We start from the raw sequence: 18287 nt of genomic DNA on the forward strand, positions 1-18287 counted from the left end.
ACTGAAACAACTCAGTACGTCTTGGCACAAGAAGGGAAATCTAACTAAATGATTTTATTTAAAAATTTTTTTCATTGGAGTACAATTGCTTTATACTGTTGTGCTAGCTTTTGCTGTATAATGAAGTGAATCAGCTATATGTATACATATATCTCCTCCCTCTTAAGATTCCTCCCCCATCCCACCCCTCTAGATAATCACAGAGCTCCAAGCTGAACACCCTGTGCTATACACTTGTTATTTGGAAAAATACAGGAAGAGTAAAATTTTCAAGCTAATGTTCACATGCTGTGTCTAATCATATCTGAATAAAATGATGTATTAACTTTAGATGTAGACCCTTATAAGTAACTCACTTTGATGCTTCACAGCGTCTCAAGTTTGCCCTGGAACTGAGGAAAGCTTATCAGAGTAAGCTGTAAGAGAAATTTTTAGTTCAGTTCAGTTCAGTTGTGTCCAACCCTTTGGGATCCCATGGACTGCAGCAGGCTAGGCCTCCCTCTCCATCACCAACTCCTGGAGTTTACTCAAACTCATGTCCATTGAGTCGGTGATACCATCTAACCATCTCATCCTCTCTTGTCCCCTTCATCTCCTGCCTTCAATCTTCCCAGCATCAGGGTCTTTTCCAGTGAGTCAGCTCTTCTCATCAGGTGGCCAAAGTATTGGAGTTTCAGCTTCAACATCAGTCCTCCCAATGAATATTCAGGACTGATTTCCTTTAGGATGGACTGGTTGGATCTCCTTGCCGTCCAAGGAAATCTCAAGAGTCTTCTCCAACATCACAGTTCAAAAGCATCAATTCTTTGGTGCTCAGCTTTCTTTATAGTCCAACTCTCACATCCAAAATAAGAATTTGAAAGTGTTGGCTAGCTCAATTATTTCGATTAGTTAAAATCTTTTTGCAGTAAAAAACAAACTGAAATCTATGAAATGAGTAAAAACACATACTATCATTTTAATACTGAATATGGATTACACTCAGCTGTATGATTAAAACGGTATGTTTAAACCTTCTTCAATGTTTCTTATGAGTTTAAACAAGTTATTATCACGTCTATAAAATTTCAGGTATACATTTTGCTATGATACATATATTTGTGGATGTATACAGATTTAAAACATATCCACTCTTACATATATTTATATGAATACAAAACACATAACATTTTTCATTTTTCTGTATTTTAGGAACATGTTTTGCCTACGAGTGCAATGTTGCTTAAACTATGGGTCTCCATCCATTCACTGGTAGCTCAAAAAGTCAGCTTAGTGAGTTTGGGCTAAAATTGTAAAAAAAAAAAATACATTAATATAGAATAGAATAGAAAATATTCAAGTGACACATGTTTAAGGGAAGTAATGTCTTCATAAATATGGATCGTGGGACTTCCCTGGTGATCCCGTGGTTAAGATCTGCCTGTTAATGCAGAAGGTGCAGGAAAACTCCGCATGCCCCAGGGCAATTAAGCCCGTGCTCCACAACTGCTGAGCCTATATGCAGCAACTACTGAAGCCTGTCCATCCTAAAGCCTGTGCTCCCCAACAAGAGAAGCCTCCACAATGAGAAGCCCATGTGCCACAACAAGAGAGTAGCCCCTGCTCGTCGCAACTAGAGAAAACAGGAATTGAAGACCGCATGCAACCAAATACTAATTAATTAGTTACAAATGTGGGATGTGGTCAATGTGCCTTGGAGAACACTGCCTTGGAGAGATTCAGGGAGAGATGAGACTTAGAGACCTGGCCTCTGAGGTCTCCTAGTTCCGACCCAGGGTTGAAAGCTGTTCATAAATACCAGGCCCCTGTCAAGTCTGCATACAAGGACACCATCCATAACATTACAGCACTTTCTCACTTTCATCAGGGGGTCAACCTTCACAGCATCACAGCACAGTACAAAAGCGGGCATACAAGCAAAGCAAACTGACTCTCCTGAAAAACCAGAGTACTTTTGACTGCTTGGCAATGAGAACCTACAATTGTTTGCTTTCTTCTCTCTTGTAGTTGCTAGCAGGTGAGACTTTAGCTCAGCACACTTTTCGTTTTCCACAACCATCAGCTTCCTTTTCATTGCCCTGATGACTCTCACAGCTTTTCTTTCCTCCAAACACACCACTTTACTTAATCCCTGGTTGTTGTGTCTTCACTTAGTTTTTAGGCCTATAATTGTATTATTAAAAAAAAAAAAATTTAGTCTCTCAGCCGTGTCCAACTCTTTGCAACCCCACGAACTTTAGCCCTCCACGTTCTTCTGTCCATAGGCTTCACCAGGGAAGACTACTTGAGAGGGTTGCCATTCTCTTCTCCGAAAGATCGCTTCTCTTTCTCACCCAGGGATCAAACCCAAGTCTCCTGCATCTCCTGCACTGCACGCAGATTTTTTGCCATCATAAGCTCCTGAAACCCTTTCTGCTGCTGCTGCTGCTAAGTCACTTCAGTCGTGTCCCACTCTGTGCGACCCCATAGACAGCAGCCCCCCAGGCTCCTCTGTCCCTGGGATTCTCCAGGCAAGAATACTGGAGTGGGTTGTCATTTCCTTCTCCAGAAATCCTTTCTGGAGGTTAATATTTCTTAAAAAAAAAAAAAAAAACTTATGAGATGGAGCATCCTCTTTACCTTCAATTTGTCAGCTATTCGGCAAGCCATGAAAATAACCCTATATAAAAAAATTAAAATATCTTATCATTAAGGATGATTTGCAGTAAAATAGGTGAAAGATTATAGCCATGGGGAGAATATGCACTTCTTTCATCTACTCACATTTCAGTTGGTGTAATTACATTACCATTGCCAAAGACTTGGACCATTTTCATGGAAAGAACTGTCAAAAAGAGAAAGTTGATTTTTCTCCCAGTGGTGTACTAGAGGGTCTGTCTTGTCGCACCGCTTTAGGATGGTGACTAAGTAAAAGCTGAATCCATTACTTTAATTTGCTTTTTATTTAAAAAAAAAACTGATAATGCGTCTCTCATGAAAATTCTCAGACGTGATGGCTGTGTGAGTTGCAGATTTCCATGTGATCCTCATGGATGTTAGACTGACATACATGGTAAGGAACCTGGGGATCCTTCAGATTTATAACAGTGATTTGGAATATGAACTTATTATATGGAATCATAAATCGCGGCGCATGTTTACCAGACTATCAAATACTCCTCCTCCTCTCCACTAGACCTTCATGAAAATGACTACCAGGCCTGAAATCAACACACTGTAATAGAGTTAATCAAAGTGGATATTCCCAGATTTGTATTCTAATCGGAAGACCATAGAATCTGAGCCTGCCCTAAGGGATTTGTCAAGGCACTATCTCAACAGATAATCTTTGTCCAGTTTTTAATTAGGATTGTTAATTATGCAAAATAGTACCCATTCCCTATTTTTAAAAAAATGATATAAATGATAAGATGCTATTCTGAGACCACCATCTCATGACCTGTCTGAGACAGAGGCTTGAGAACATTAATCTACATGGAAATAATTAGATTCCAATTGCTTCTGTAGCTTTTGGTTTTGAAAAATAATCAAGGAAATGTCAAAACGAGAGCATGTAAAAAGTAATCATTACTACAATTACTCATCAGGATAGAATTAGAACCTGGAGCTTCTAAGAGTTTCTGTTTACTCTCTTGCAGAAAGAAAGCTGTGTTTTGTTTGTTCCAAAGCACCTATATGTTTACTTCCAAGCCTTTTCAACAGAAGAGAGGAATGGAGTTGACGAATTCTAAGCAATTTAAGGCAGACGTGATTTTTAATATCACTGCAGGCACAATTGATCTGATGACAAGATATATAATCTCCCCCTTCACAGCGTCCCACAGGGGCCAAAGGGACAGAGCTGTTTACCTCGTGAAGTCAACTGAGTATGGTGACATCATGGGGATAAAAGGTCAGGGAGCATTTTGCCACTTCAAGTAGAGCTGTCAGACTTAGTAAATCAAAACACAGGATGCTGGCTAAATTCAAACTTCAGACAGAGCATCAATAAAGAGTATTTTAGTATAAGTATGTCCCAAATATTGCCTTTTATTAATTTTTTGCTGATCTAAAATTCTAGTTTAACCAAAACATCCTACGTTTTTTTTTTCTGGCAATCCTGTTTCAAGAAGTAAATATAGTTCCTACCAAGTTATTAGCCACAGTAGACTTCTTTTAGTCTGATGTAAATTACTATGTGAAATATTTCAGGTTGCCAGAGTATATGCCATTAAAATATGACCGTACATGGGATGCACAGACAGGCACAGGTGCACAGAAGCACACTCACCTTACCTCTGGCAGAGTGGTTTGCTAGAGGAAAGGCATTTCTTTGGCTTGCATCTGTAACTATTCATGTATGCCAAGTATTGATAGTCAGTCCCTGATAAGGTAGTTTCAAAGGGGTGGTAGTTCAGGGAAGTCAGTTCTGGGAAACACTGATGCTTTTTGTTTCAAGATCATTTTTGTGAGACAAACTGTGGTGTCAACTCATGCTCTGTGTTCTATTATAAACACTAGTATAATCTCAACATATTCATGTTGATGGTAGTTAAACATGTGTGTGTAAGTACATGTAATCATGTGGTCTGGCTTCTGTCATTCAGACTACTAATATATTAAAATTTCAAATGGCTTGATTTTAGGATGATTAGCATAGGATCATGTTCTTACAGTTATGAGAACTATAAAATTTAACTCTGAAAATGAATTTTTTTTCATATTGGTTTTTTTGTCATGATATAGTGCTTGACAATTTATAGCATCCGAGAACTTTGCATCTATTCTCTTGACTCATGCTCTTGGGACCGTGTGACTTAGACTGTGTTTGCTTTCCTTTTAGAGAAGACGAAACTCCAGCTTGGGCTAAGCATTTTGCCTAGGGTCATTGGATGAAGAGGTGACAGAGGCAACAAAACCCCTCAGGTTCTCTGACCCCAGAGCACTGCTCTTTCTGTTCAGTTAAGTGATGGTCTCAGTAACAAGTCTAAACATTTAAACCTAGGTTATTCTCTGAGAATAGACATTGGAAAAGATATGGGCATCCATTCCAAGTGTCTGACGACAAGAATGCTTGATTCATTGGCACCCACTCCTCAAACTTTATCTCTTTGGACATTTATTTAAGATGCAGGTTACCTGGATACCTGTAGATTTCAGAGGTCATTGATGCGATGGTGACCTCCTTGCTGCTTGCTGTCTGATTACCACGTACCCTGGCCGCCTCTGTTGACCTTCTCCCCAGTCTGCTGTGCTTTGGTACCAATTTTATCCTCATGGGCCTTATGAAAATGCAGTGGCAGGGAATAAAGAAAGGGGGTGCACACAGGAGGGGGAAGATGAGAGAGCCTGTGCTTTCTTCCTCCTGTTGCCTGGGGGAGGCAGCATTATAAGCCTGCACTGGCCTCAGCCCTCATTTCACTTTCTCAGGACCCTTCTTCCTTTCAGTACAGCTCTTTACTCCAGAAATCTCACTTGGGTAATGTCCAGGATGCCATGAGCCTTGGTGGACTTTTTAAAATGTAGATTAATATTGTTTCACTACTCTACATTCCCCAAGATCCTTCATTAGCCTTTGGGCGGAACTTTGTCTTTATTGGTAAAGTTTTTAAAACCAATGCAAAAAAGATACTATAGCCTAGGTAAAATTTTACTATCCTATTCCTTGGTTAGATGTGGCAAAAATCCTTTCATTATTCCCACTCTCCAAATGGTTGTGCTTTCCTTTCAGAGGGAAGTGAGCTGAGGAAAAGCAATTCAATTGACTGCTGATCTGATCATCAGTGGGCAATTTTAGGACATTCTGGCGCAAAAATGACTGGTATTGATGATGGATAATGAGGAAAGCAAGTGGGGGAAAAGAGAGGAGAAGAACCAGCAGTCACTTCAAGAATAACCCCCGACACATTTTTCAAGCCCATCCCTCGGTTACCCACTCTGTCTTCACAGGTCTCCACACCTCCCACTGACAGTGTCTCCCACCTACAATTTATATTTACTTATTGTTTGCTCTGTGCCAACTGTTGAGCATAGGGTTTGATTTTATCCTAATTAAAAGCTAACAACTTAGCCTATTACTCTTTCAAGGATGATGGCAGATCACAAGAGTTCTAGGTCAGAGTCAAAGGGCTCTGTTTCTTATGGTATAGCAAGCAACACAAGCACCATGCTTGTGTCCTTTTCATTTGTCCCCAAGTCCTATGGGGGAGATGTAGTCTGAGCCCAGATGGATGCCTAAACCTGCCACTGGTACATGGTAGGATAGGAACCCTGGGCGTGGGGAACTCCAGAAACTAGCCAATGCTGGGTTCATAAAATACAATAAATGTTGGGGTGAGGGGTGACTACATGCACAAGTGGTTACATTGCTACAAGCCTAGTACTATCGTCCTATATTCTAGTATGTCCAGGTTTAAAAGGAGTTTGGGAGGAAATGACTTGGGGACTTATGGACCCACCATAGTATTGTAACCATGAGGAAATGTTTTATACACTTTCAACAAATTTCAGCCTATTACTTAGGATACAACCCTTTTTATGGATGGGTAGACTTATTTAAGGAAATGACACTTGCATGAAAAATAAGCCTAGTTGGTCGAAAATGAAAAAGTTCATTTAGCAAGTCACAGTTTGACTTACTTCAGTGTGTCACCTAGAACACATCACTAGCCTATTGCCCATGTGGCACTAGATAGACTTGGACTTGGACCACCAAGGACTACTAGCCGATAAACAAAGCTGCGTCACTCACTGAACCACCATTATTTACGATCTATTTTCAAAGCATTTAAAATGTGATTTGTTTGCTACTCTTCAGAGTTGTTTTGTCTTAAGATTTTCACAGGGGAATTAATCCTTACAACTTGTCTATGAACTACGAACAGAAGATTATCAAATTATCGCACCTTTGATAAATATTTACTGTTCCTGACTAAGCTGGTATGAGATGGGGTAGGTGCAAAGCTCTCCTACGCACAAAAGTCTCCTGGGTAATCCCCCCTCCACCTTTCCCTGACTCCTCTTTCTCTCTCTTTCCTGACTCCCGCCAGTCCCTCCCACTCTACCCTTCCTTTTACTCCTATCTCCTTTTGACTCAGAACCACTGCCTGCTTTCTCCTGACCTGGCTTCACCTCCCTACAATTCCCATCTGATTTTCACTTCCTGGACTCTGGACTCCACCTCCATCCTTCCGTTAGTGACTATAATTAGAATTTGGATAATACTTTCTTTTGTAATTGAGAGTAACTGCAAGTTTCAACTATTCATTGGCGTGTTCCTTACCTCAGGGGGTATCAGAAATAAAGGGTCAAAATGAACCCTCTCCACGAGAATGTCCATGGCAGCCTCTCTACCGGCTTTCTCTAAGCTTGCCCCAAAGTGAGATTCTATTTGTTATTCACTCTCTGAAAAATCAGTGAAAAGAATAAGCCCCGCTAAATCACCAGACCAACAGAGAAACAGTCGGTGTGAAACAGCAGTTCAATTAACAAGCCCCCAGTCTCCAGAAACAGGGCAGAATAGAGACACAAAAGAGACTGGGAGCTCCATATTTATAGCTTTTAGTATGGTGACACTATGTAGCCTCATAGGATAATTTTATAGAAATATGGTAGAAATTTTTAAAATATAGTCATTACAATGATCATTAATCCATTCAACAAATATTTGAATGATTGCTATTTAGAAGATACTGTATGGCAAAAACATTAAATAAACCTGAGTCCTATCCTCAATGAATTTACCAGAGTTATGACTTACACAAAACCTGAGTCCTATCCTCAATGAACTTACCAGAGTTATGACTTACACATAAATAATCATAATGCCGAGCAGAAAGCAATGAGGCAATTGGTATTACAAAGAGACTTATATAGCATATAATATACATATATTGCTAAATATGAGCTTCCCAGGTGACTCAGAGGTAAAGAACCTGCCTGCCAATGCAGGAAACGCCAGAGACTTGGGTTCAATGTCTGAGTCAGGAAGAAGCCCTGGAGGAGAAAATAGCAACACACTTCAGTATTCCTGCCTGGGAAATCCCACGGACAGAGGAGCCTGATAGGCTATAGTCCATGGGGTCACAATGTCGGACACGATTGAGCATGCACACCTCATGCCTCATGGTGAAATATATCTTGTTAAATCTACCTGTCTATATATGGTCAAATATATATTTGGTTAAATAAATATGTTTAAATAGAGAGATAAACTTGAAATCAAGTTTCTAGAATTGAATTCTAACACTTCTATTCACCTCTTTATACCTCATTTTTTTCTTTTGTTAAAATATGATAATAGTAGCCTGGATTTTACTTAATGTTTAAAATATTAGATGAAAGAATGCATGTTCAAAAGACATTATTGATAAGCTAGTTAGTTTAGCCAGTGGTAAGCCTCTATGAGAAGTCAGATGCTGTGTTAGGCACTAGGAAAATCCAGCCGTATGGGACTCTCCCTTCTCTCAAAGAATTTAGAGTTGCATGCAGAAAGTATTTGGATGACAGATGATTCCAGTAATATATGGCATGTTCTATAATAAAAAGGTACAATAAACAAAGGCAACTTGAGAACTGATGGGAGAGGATAAAAGCATCTGAAGGCTTTGAGGCCTTGGCAGGGCATGGGGAGGGACACTGGGGGCCATGAGGAGCCTACCAGACAAATGGCAGTAGAAAAGATCCATTCCAAAGAGCTGCAGCCTGGGGTGGGTGGCCACACTGGTGTAAGCACAAAGCCAGGAGGGGTGAGAAGCAAGATGGCTCAGAACCGCTATGGAAGGCCCTGGCCAATGCTCCAAGTGTAAAGACAGCTGGGGGCCAGGTCACAGGCACTTCTTAGTAATAGAAAGTTTGAATTCTATCCTAAGGATAGCAAGTGGCTCAAACTTGGTGGCTTAAAACAGCAGATGTGGTACATATACACAATGGAATAGTAGCTGGTCAAAAAAAAGAATGGAATAATTTCATGTTATAGCAACATGGAGGTATTCAGAGATTATCATATTAAGCGAAATAAGTCAGACAGAGAAAGACAAATATAGGATATCACTTATAAGTGGAATCTAAAAATTGATACAAATAAACTTATTTACAAATCAGAAATAAACTCACAGACATAAAATAAAAATTATAGTTACCGAGGGGAAAGGGTGGGAGGAATAAATTAGGAATTTGGGATTAAAATATACACACTGCTGTATAAAACAGATAATCACCAAGGACCTACTGTATAGCACATGGAAGTATACTCAACATTTCATAATAATCTATAAAGGGAAAATAGATATATATAAAGTATTATAGATACCTATAATGGAAAACACTGGATTGGAAGAAACATCACCTCAGATATGCAGATGACACCACCCTTATGGCAGAAAGTGAACAGGAACTAAAAAGCCCCTTGATGAAAGTGAAAGTCGAGAGTGAAAAAGTTGGCCTAAAGCTCAACATTCAGAAAACGAAGATCATGGCATCTGGTCCCATCACTTCATGGGAAATAGATGGGGAAACAGTGGAAACAGTGTCAGACTTTATTTTTGGGGGCTCCAAAATCACTGCAGATGGTGACTGCAGCCATGAAATTAAAAGACGCTTACTCCTTGGAAGAAGATTTATGACCAACCTAGACAGTATATTCAAAAGCAGAGACATTACTTTGCTGACTAAGGTCTGAATGGTCAAGGCTATGGTTTTTCCTGTGGTCATGTATGGATGTGAGAGTTGGACTGTGAAGAAGGCTGAGCACCGAAGAATGGATGCTTTTGAACTGTGGTGTTGGAGAAGACTCTTGAGAGTCCCTTGGACTGCAAGGAGATCCAACCAGTCCATTCTGAAGGAGATCAGCCCTGGGATTTCTTTGGAAGGAATGATGCTAAAGCCACCTTATGCAAAGTGTTGACTCATCGGAAACGACTCTGATGCTGGGAGGAATTGGGGGCAGGAGGAGAAGGGGGTGACAGAGGATGAGATGGCTGGATGGCATCACTGACTCGATGGACGTGAGTCTGAGTGAACTCCGGGTGTTGGTGATGGACAGGGAGGCCTGGCATGCTGCGATTCATGGAGTCGCAAAGAGTCGGACACGACTGAGTGACTGAACTGAGCTGATAATGGAAAAGAATCTAAAAAAAACAATATATATACACAGATATACAGATATATAGATATGTGTGTGCGCTAAGTCACCTCATTCCTGTCCAACTCTTTGCGATCCTATGGGTTGTAACCCACCAGGCTCCTCTGTCCATGGGATTCTCTAGGCAAGAATACTGAAGTGCATTGCCATGGCCTCCTCCGGGGGATCTTCCCAACTCAGGGATCGGACTTATGTCTCTTACATCTCCTGCAATAGCAGGTGAATTCTTTACCATGAGAGCCACCTGGGAAGACTATATTTCACTTTATTGTACACCTGAAACTAACATACATTGTAAATAAACTATATTTCAATAAAAATGGTTTTTAAACCCCAGAAATGTGTTCTCTGACAAATCTGGAGGCCAGAAGTCCAAAATCGAGCTGCTGACTGGACCATGCTTGTTCCACAATCTCTAGGGGAGAACTCTTTCTTGTTTTTGGTAGCTTCTGGGGGCTGTTGGCTTCCTTGCCTTGTGGTCACAAAACTCCAGTTTCTCCCTCCCTCTTTGCAGGGCCTGCATGGCCTTTTCTTCTATGTCTGTGTCACTTGTCATTGGATTGAAATATCATCTGGATAACCTAGAATGATTTCCTCATCTCGAGATCCTTCACTTAATTACATCTGCAAAGACTGCTTTTTCAAATAGGCCTCCAAGTGAATATATCTTCTTTTATTGATTGGGGTTGATGGTGGGGGGGTAACCATTCATCCTATTTCAGTGAGGAAGCATTGGAGAAATGCATTCTAGAAACACAGAGCTATGTTGACAGACGACACTGGGGATCGACAGGGAGATAGTTTTGCACTTTACAAACTCTACAAAACACTACAAGCCTCATCAGAGTCATTGTCATCATCCCCTGTGAATTACCATCAACTACTCTCCAGAGGGGCTTCCCAGGGGCCCAAGTGGTAAATAATCCTGCCAGTGCAGGAGATGCAAAGACATGGGTTCGATCCCTGAGTCAGGAAGATCGTCTGGAGAAGGAAATGGCAACCCACTCCAGTATTCTTACCTGGAGAATCCTATGAATGGAGGAGCTTGGAAGGCTACAGTCCATGGGATCACGTGAGCTGGACTCAGCTGAGCTCATACAAACACTCTCTGAGGAACCTAAACCTGGGAAAAGAAAATTAAGCCCTGATTGGTGTATAACTTCAGACATGGTTCAGAATCACTCTTTACCATTTGTCACTGAAACACCCTGCCAGGATGAGGCTCACAGAGCAGCTTTCCAGACCTCAGAGATCTCCACCTCTACCCACCTTCTTCATAGCATTGGTTCTCAGCCTTGGTCGCCATGGAAATCTCCTAGGGGACCACAGATCTGATGTCTGGGTCTCATCACCTGAAGTTCTGATATCATTTGTCCAGGGTGCAGCAGGGCACTTGCATTTTGTAAATCTTCCCAGGTGATTCTACTGTGCAGCCAAGACTAGACACGAGTTTGATACATGATGATTTTTTTTGAGATTAACCCTGTATTTCATCCTGAGCATCCTGTTTTTTTCATTTCTTAGGGCTTTGAAACTATCAGCTTCTAAAACATAATTCAACTGAAAGCTGGCTTAATCACTGACACTTCTTTTTGTCTGTTTGTTTTTGTGGCCAGGCTGCAGGGAATGTGGGATCTTAGATCCTTGACCAGGAATCGAACCTGCATCCCCTGCAAAGGAAGTGCAGACTTTTAACAACTGGACCACCAGGGAAGTCTCTGACTGACACTTAGTGAGATGCTCTAACAGAAAACTGATGCCTCACCTCATCTTTTATAAAAAATTATTATTATTATATTAATGAGATACTTCTTCAGTATCAAAGACAAATCTTTTAGCATCTAGAAATTTCAGTATTTTCCTCATCATGGATTTTTTTGCCATTGACTTTGCTTTTGTTTTAAGGGTGCCTTAAAGTAGTATTTATATTGAATACTGAGTTCGGGGGTGCCACTGGAACTTTTGTGCCATAAATGAAAGCCCCTCTCACCTCACTCTCCTAGTTCCCACTCTAAACAAATTTTCCTCTGACTGCTGTGACAAACTACCACAAAATTAGTAGTGGGCCTGAACAAAATAACAAAAAACATATTCTCTTGCAGAGTCCAAGATCAAAGTGCTGGGAGGGCCACACTCCCCCTAATGCCCCAGGGAAGAATCTTCTTGACTTCTTCCAGCTTCTGGTTGGCTTCCTTGCCTTGTGGCCTCATGACTTCACTGTCTGTCTCCCTCTTCACATGGCCTTCTCTTCTGTATCTGGGTCTTTGTCTCTCTTAGGAAAATTATCATTGGATTTAGAGACCCCTCAGATAATCCAGGATCATCTCTTCATTTCACGTCCCTTAGGTACAAAGTTGAAATATACACTTCAGTTTTTTTTCAAACTAAGCTTGTATTCACAAGTTGCAATCTTTTGGAGGCCACCATTCAACCTACTACCGTAATCTTTCCTTATATCATGACATTTTGTCCCTACAACAAAATGATGCCCAAAGAAGATTTTGGTTTCCCCCTTTAAAAAAGCAAAACAAACAAAAAAAAGACTGGCACTCAGAGTTGAATGAATGGTCAATGAATGGCTTTTATGTAGTTGAAGCAGGGCTCCTGTTTCCTGGTACTGTGCCTTTTGAGCTATGGAGATGTTATCATCTGCTCTCTAACACTCTGTAAAAACATTTAGGAGATAAACTTGCTATCCAGTCGTAAGGAAAGCTGACTGTAGCACCCACAGGTCTTATTTTCTACATTTCCCACTTTGAAGTGCCTATTATGTTTCCAAGTTTTACTCCAACAGTTGTGCTAGCATTTCTTTTCTTTCACCTGTAAAGTGATGAATAGATAGCTTACCCTCTTTCTGTTCTAAGCTAACAAATAAAAGCTGGAATCTCTTATGACAAAGTAGTTCTTCCATATGAAGCAGTGGAACGTCTGTAACATCTCTTCATCTTAAAGGATAAAGAAGATAAAGTGAAATGTACGGATACCTGGCCTTAAATATCTGAGGTCCACATCTCATTAACTGCCCGATTGATGGGGATGCAGAGCGTGTGTGTTAGTCGCTGGATCGTGTCTGACTCTTTGCCACCCTATGAACCACAGCCCAACAGACTCCTCTGTCCATGGGATTCTGCAGGCAAGCATACTGGAGTGGGTTGCCATTCCCTTCTCCATAGCCTTCCTGAACTATTAACAGAGAGTTTGCTTTTCCTTGTGGTTTTCATTCTTAAAAAGTGAAAGATGCTGTACTCTTTCTGGCCATCTATGTGATACTGCAGAGAAGTCTGCCTGCCTACATTGATCACGGAGAAGAAATGGAAATGGCCACGGCTGAAATAGTCCTAGTGGCTGAAATAGTCCTAGTCCGGGGCGGAAGGGGAAATCCATGTCCCCTATTGCAATAGGACACCACGCTTATTTAAATTTAAACTGAGGGCTTGCCAGGACAGCCAGCTCTTTCCAGCCGCAGAAGCACAGCATTAGTGAAATGTCAGCTCGCGTTAAGATCACCAGTGGCCTTTTCTGTGCACATTCTTCCATGTTTCTGCACAAAGATAGTAGAGCACGGCCATGCCTCCGCTCTGGCGATCGATCTGCCTTCATGTCTGATATTACCTTACATCGCTGGGGCCAGGCGGGTGTGAGCGAGGGGGCAGAAGGACCACGTTTACTCACTGAACCTTGAGGTAGAGCCTTAGCAAGTGGCCTGTTGGCTGTAAGTTGCTGAACCGACAGCAGAGTGGGCCCCCTTTTAAGGGTTTGCCATGATAAGAGCAGATCTCCGAGGAGTTCAGTGTCTGCGTGATCTAAAACCAGGGCAGTCAAGCTGAAGCCGATGTGTGCTCTAACCTGTTTGCACTGAATACTCTCCATAAATAATTTATGGCCAAGACTGCTAGCTATTATTACGAAAATACCAGATTGCGTTTTGACACATGCATCCAGCTTGTAAGTCAATAGATACGTTTCACCTAGTGTGTGTGGACCTGGGGCAAGTCACCCATCCAAGTGTGTTTTCCAACAAGGTAATTTAGCTCTCCCAAGCCAGCCAGGAGAAGCACTTTCTGAGGAAGACAGCACCCTCAGCCAAACAACCTGCTATTGGTCTAAGTCCTTATTTTATTGTTTCTTAGTATGAATTAAGGACTTCCTTCTGATTTTTCCCCCTTCTCCTCTGCATAGCATTCTTGTGAATTTCAAGTTATTTGAGTCTAAAGTTAAAGTGAAATTGTTGGCTATGAGAAATATTGTTCTGCTTTGCTTTTTAAAAAATATTTATTTTATCTGTTTGGCTTCCCTGAATCTGTGTTGCATACTAGAGCTCTTTGGTCTTCTTGAGACATGAAGGATCTTTAGTTGTGGCATGTGGGATCTAGTTCCTTGACCAGGGATCGAACCTGGACCCTTTGCATTGGGAGCACAGAGTCTTAACCACTGGACTACCAAACCAGTGCTTTGCTTTTTCCAAGGCTACCATCTATGGCAGCACCTGGTGTTGCCTCTCATATGTACTTGAATCACCAGAAAGCATGTCACTACTGATGTGTTTTAACACACACCCCCTCCGTCACCCAGTCTTGTGGTTTTCTTCAGCCTGGCCTATTTCTCAAAGACAAGAATATTGTCCCATAAAGACAAAAGCTGTGACTTTGTAAATTCTCTTTAGGAAGTAGGAAAGCAGTTTCTGCATTTTGTGGTCTCAAAAGTAGGTAATAAAGCAGCCTAATAAATATGTAAGAAGGGAACCACATTAGATTTCCTTGTGATGGTGGCTAAAGTTACAGGCCTCATTCAGTTTGGGTTTGTTGTTTTTTCAAGAGAAAGCCCAAGAACACCATTCAGATATTGCCCTGGCTTCATGACCAATCAATAGCAGAGTGGCAGGGTCTCCCTTATTCTTTGATGAGGTACATTTATATGCAACGAAGGGTTGCATGTATATTTAATAAGAAACTCCATTATGTATACACATGGCTGGAAAAAGAAGAAAGAAGATGTTTGTGCTGGCTGTGGTAATGCTATAATAAGAAATGCATCTAAAAAGTATTTGCTACAGATTTAAAAGGATGATCTTGTGTGGAAGAAAAGGCAGGTAGGAAATGGTGGTTCCAGGTGAAGACAGCTTTTAAATATTCACATGCCTTAAGTAGAAAGCATTTGATAGTGGGCTGTTCATGACGTACAATATTCTCTCAATGGAAACATCCCCAGAAATACTAACAGTGGCTTTCATTTAAAGTTTTTTTTTTTTGTTTTTTTTTTTTTCGCTAGAGCATTATTTGGTAGCAACAGCTTTGGGTTGGATGAGGAACATATACCAGCAGTGTATCTTAAAGAAGTAATTTGAATTACATAATATTTTAAGCTACTTTAAATTAGCTAGAGTATCTGAGTAGTTGATCTACCTACTTATAAACTCTTTCAAAGCTGAAACTTAAAAATCAGTCAGTAAATACTATCCAATAGCATTAATATAATTTCAAGAAATATTTTGAAAGTGAAATGTGAATTTACTAAGGTTTGATTAGCTTAATATACTGATTAAAGAAAATAATGGCATATAGATAATAGGAGAGACTATCTCCATATTTTTTTTTCAGTAAGATAATATTAACTGTAGATTTTATGTATGTGGATCTAGCTCAACTTCTTCTGTTTCTTCCTTGTATCCTGCATTCATCTTGACACTCTTGTTTCCATTTCCACTCAGCACACAAAGCCCTCTTCATAGTTTTTATTATGACTTTTACAACTTCTTTTATGACTGGACAGCTTTCTGTGCTCTTGCCTTAACTCTGGCCTATCCTTGCATCAGTTTCTGGTATAAATGCCACTCCCCAGCCAGCCTTCCAGTTGACCTTCTTCCTGCACAGAGCCTCACCCATTTTTCATTGCCTTTCACCCCTACATAGTCTTCTCCTAAGCTGGCAGTAGGGGCCTCTTGCTGGCTAATTTGCTCTTAACACACGACTTCAGGGGAAGTCAGTGGGGACCCCAAACATCTTACAGCTTGCCTCTCTGCACCAGCCTGCAGCAGTTGCTGCTTCTGTATCCTACCCACTTGTAATGCCTCTCCTCTGCAAGGTCCCTGTGCTAAGAATTTTCAACTCTTGCCCACTTCACCTTTTCCTTGAGGATTTTCCTGCTAACTTGATCTCACCTCCATTACTACCTTATATACACACATTTTATATATTTAACCTCTGAGGCATTCAACTATTATTTCATCTACCTGGAGTAAGTCTCTCCCTCTGATTCTCCCCACCTTCTAGTCCCCCATTTATACCTAAAGACTCACTTTGCACAGTGCTTCTAGGAAGCCTTCAATGACTCCCTAAAACAAGTGATTCAAATACTAAATGCTGGGTGCCAGAGTATGAGAAGTTTTAGACATTCATAAAGAAGTGAGAAGAAATTTATTCTCACAAAATTATATGTTATAAAAGGATTTTTCTTTATTCCAGAATTATAGTCTTTGGGAGCAGTAAGATGCTATGAAATGATAGTGATAATAGAAAACTTTTTTCAAATGTACTGTTTGGGGATAAGAAAAATGTTACCACTCATATTGATTGCTGGATATTTGAGGGGAAATTTTTGGTCCTTAAGTGAGGAATCTGAAACCACTTTCCTGAAGCTGGCATCTTTTGTACACTGCTGCAGTAATATTTGGACTTCCCAGGTGGCACTAGTGATAAAGAATACCTCTGCCAATGGAGGAGGCATAACAGATATGGATTTGATCCCTGAATTGGGAAGATCACCTGGAGAAAGGCATGGCAAGCCACCCCAGTGTTCTTGCCTGGAGAATCCCATGGACAGAGATCCCTGGAGGGCTACAAGTGCATTGGGTCACAGAGAGTCAGATATGACTCAGGATCATGGAAGGGCCAAGAACAGGATCACAGGGCCCAAGAACAACTAAAAATGTATGCAAAATTTACATGTGAAGCAGATGGGCACTTTTTTTCCTGGGGAGAGCATCTATAGAATTTTCAAAGAAGTCATAACCATCAAAGATGAATGATCACACTGCAGAAATTATGTCAGGATTTTCTGAATAATTAAAATGGACAAGATTCTACACTGACTCTGGAGCTACAGAAATGCATTAGATGCAATTCTTTTCTTTAAAGAACTCATTCGTGGTCAGGCTGGTCCCACAGGACAGGCCAATACAAACTGCTGGTGGTAAGGAATGCAATAAATGTACGCGGCTCTATGGGAGCATGTAGGACACCACCTGGTGGGGTGCAAGGCTACCCAGAGGAGGCGACATTTGAGTTGGGTCTTGAAGAACAAACAATTTATTATGCAACAAATGAAAGTGATATGAGATACTCTAATGATCCAAATGAAAGAACCTGTGTCTCCTGCATTGCAGGCAGATGCTTTACAGTCTGAGCTAAAAGGGAAGCCCAAAAGCAAGAACAAAAACTGCTAAATTTGTACAAACACGCACATACAGACACATCTATGCAGTGCAAATAAACTCTCATGCCCATGATGCTTTTTTTTTCTTTCATTCCTAATAGTATCTAACCTAGTGTTAACCAGACTGCACTATTTCCCCAAACTTAGAAGGTGAATGTATATGGAAAAGTCATGCCATGTGACAAATAACAAGTATAGGTCATCCAAATATTTTTGATTGTAAGGGCAACATTAAAGATTCTTCTAATATTCCTCCAAGCTACTTATATTGAGATGTCATGCATTTTTGAGGCCTGTTCCTACAAATGGGGCTTCTCAGGTGGTGACAGTGGTAGAGAAGCTGCCTGCTAATGCAGAAGACATAACAGATGTGGGTTCGATCCCTGGGTCAGGAAGATTTCCTGGAGGAGGGCATAGAAATCCACTCTAGTATTCTTGCCATGAGAATCCCATGGACAAAGGAGCCTGGAGGGCTATAGTCCACGGTGTCACAAAGAATCAGACATGACTGAAGCGACTTAGTGCACACGCACACATGTTCCTACAAATGGCAAGGAAAAGTTGTGTACTTGGGAAAGCAGGAGAATGTCAAGAAAAAACAGATAACAACTGGCTTGGGCCCTTGATCCCAGTTTGCGTGGACCCTGCCATGCACAGGGTAGCTAGCAACCTAACTAGTGTGTTTGTGCAAATTAAAATGAGTACCTCTTCCTCTGAGTGAATTCAGTGTGATGGC

The sequence above is a fragment of the Ovis aries genome, chromosome 10 (assembly GCF_016772045.2).
Source record: "Ovis aries strain OAR_USU_Benz2616 breed Rambouillet chromosome 10, ARS-UI_Ramb_v3.0, whole genome shotgun sequence".
NCBI lineage: Eukaryota > Metazoa > Chordata > Mammalia > Artiodactyla > Bovidae > Ovis > Ovis aries.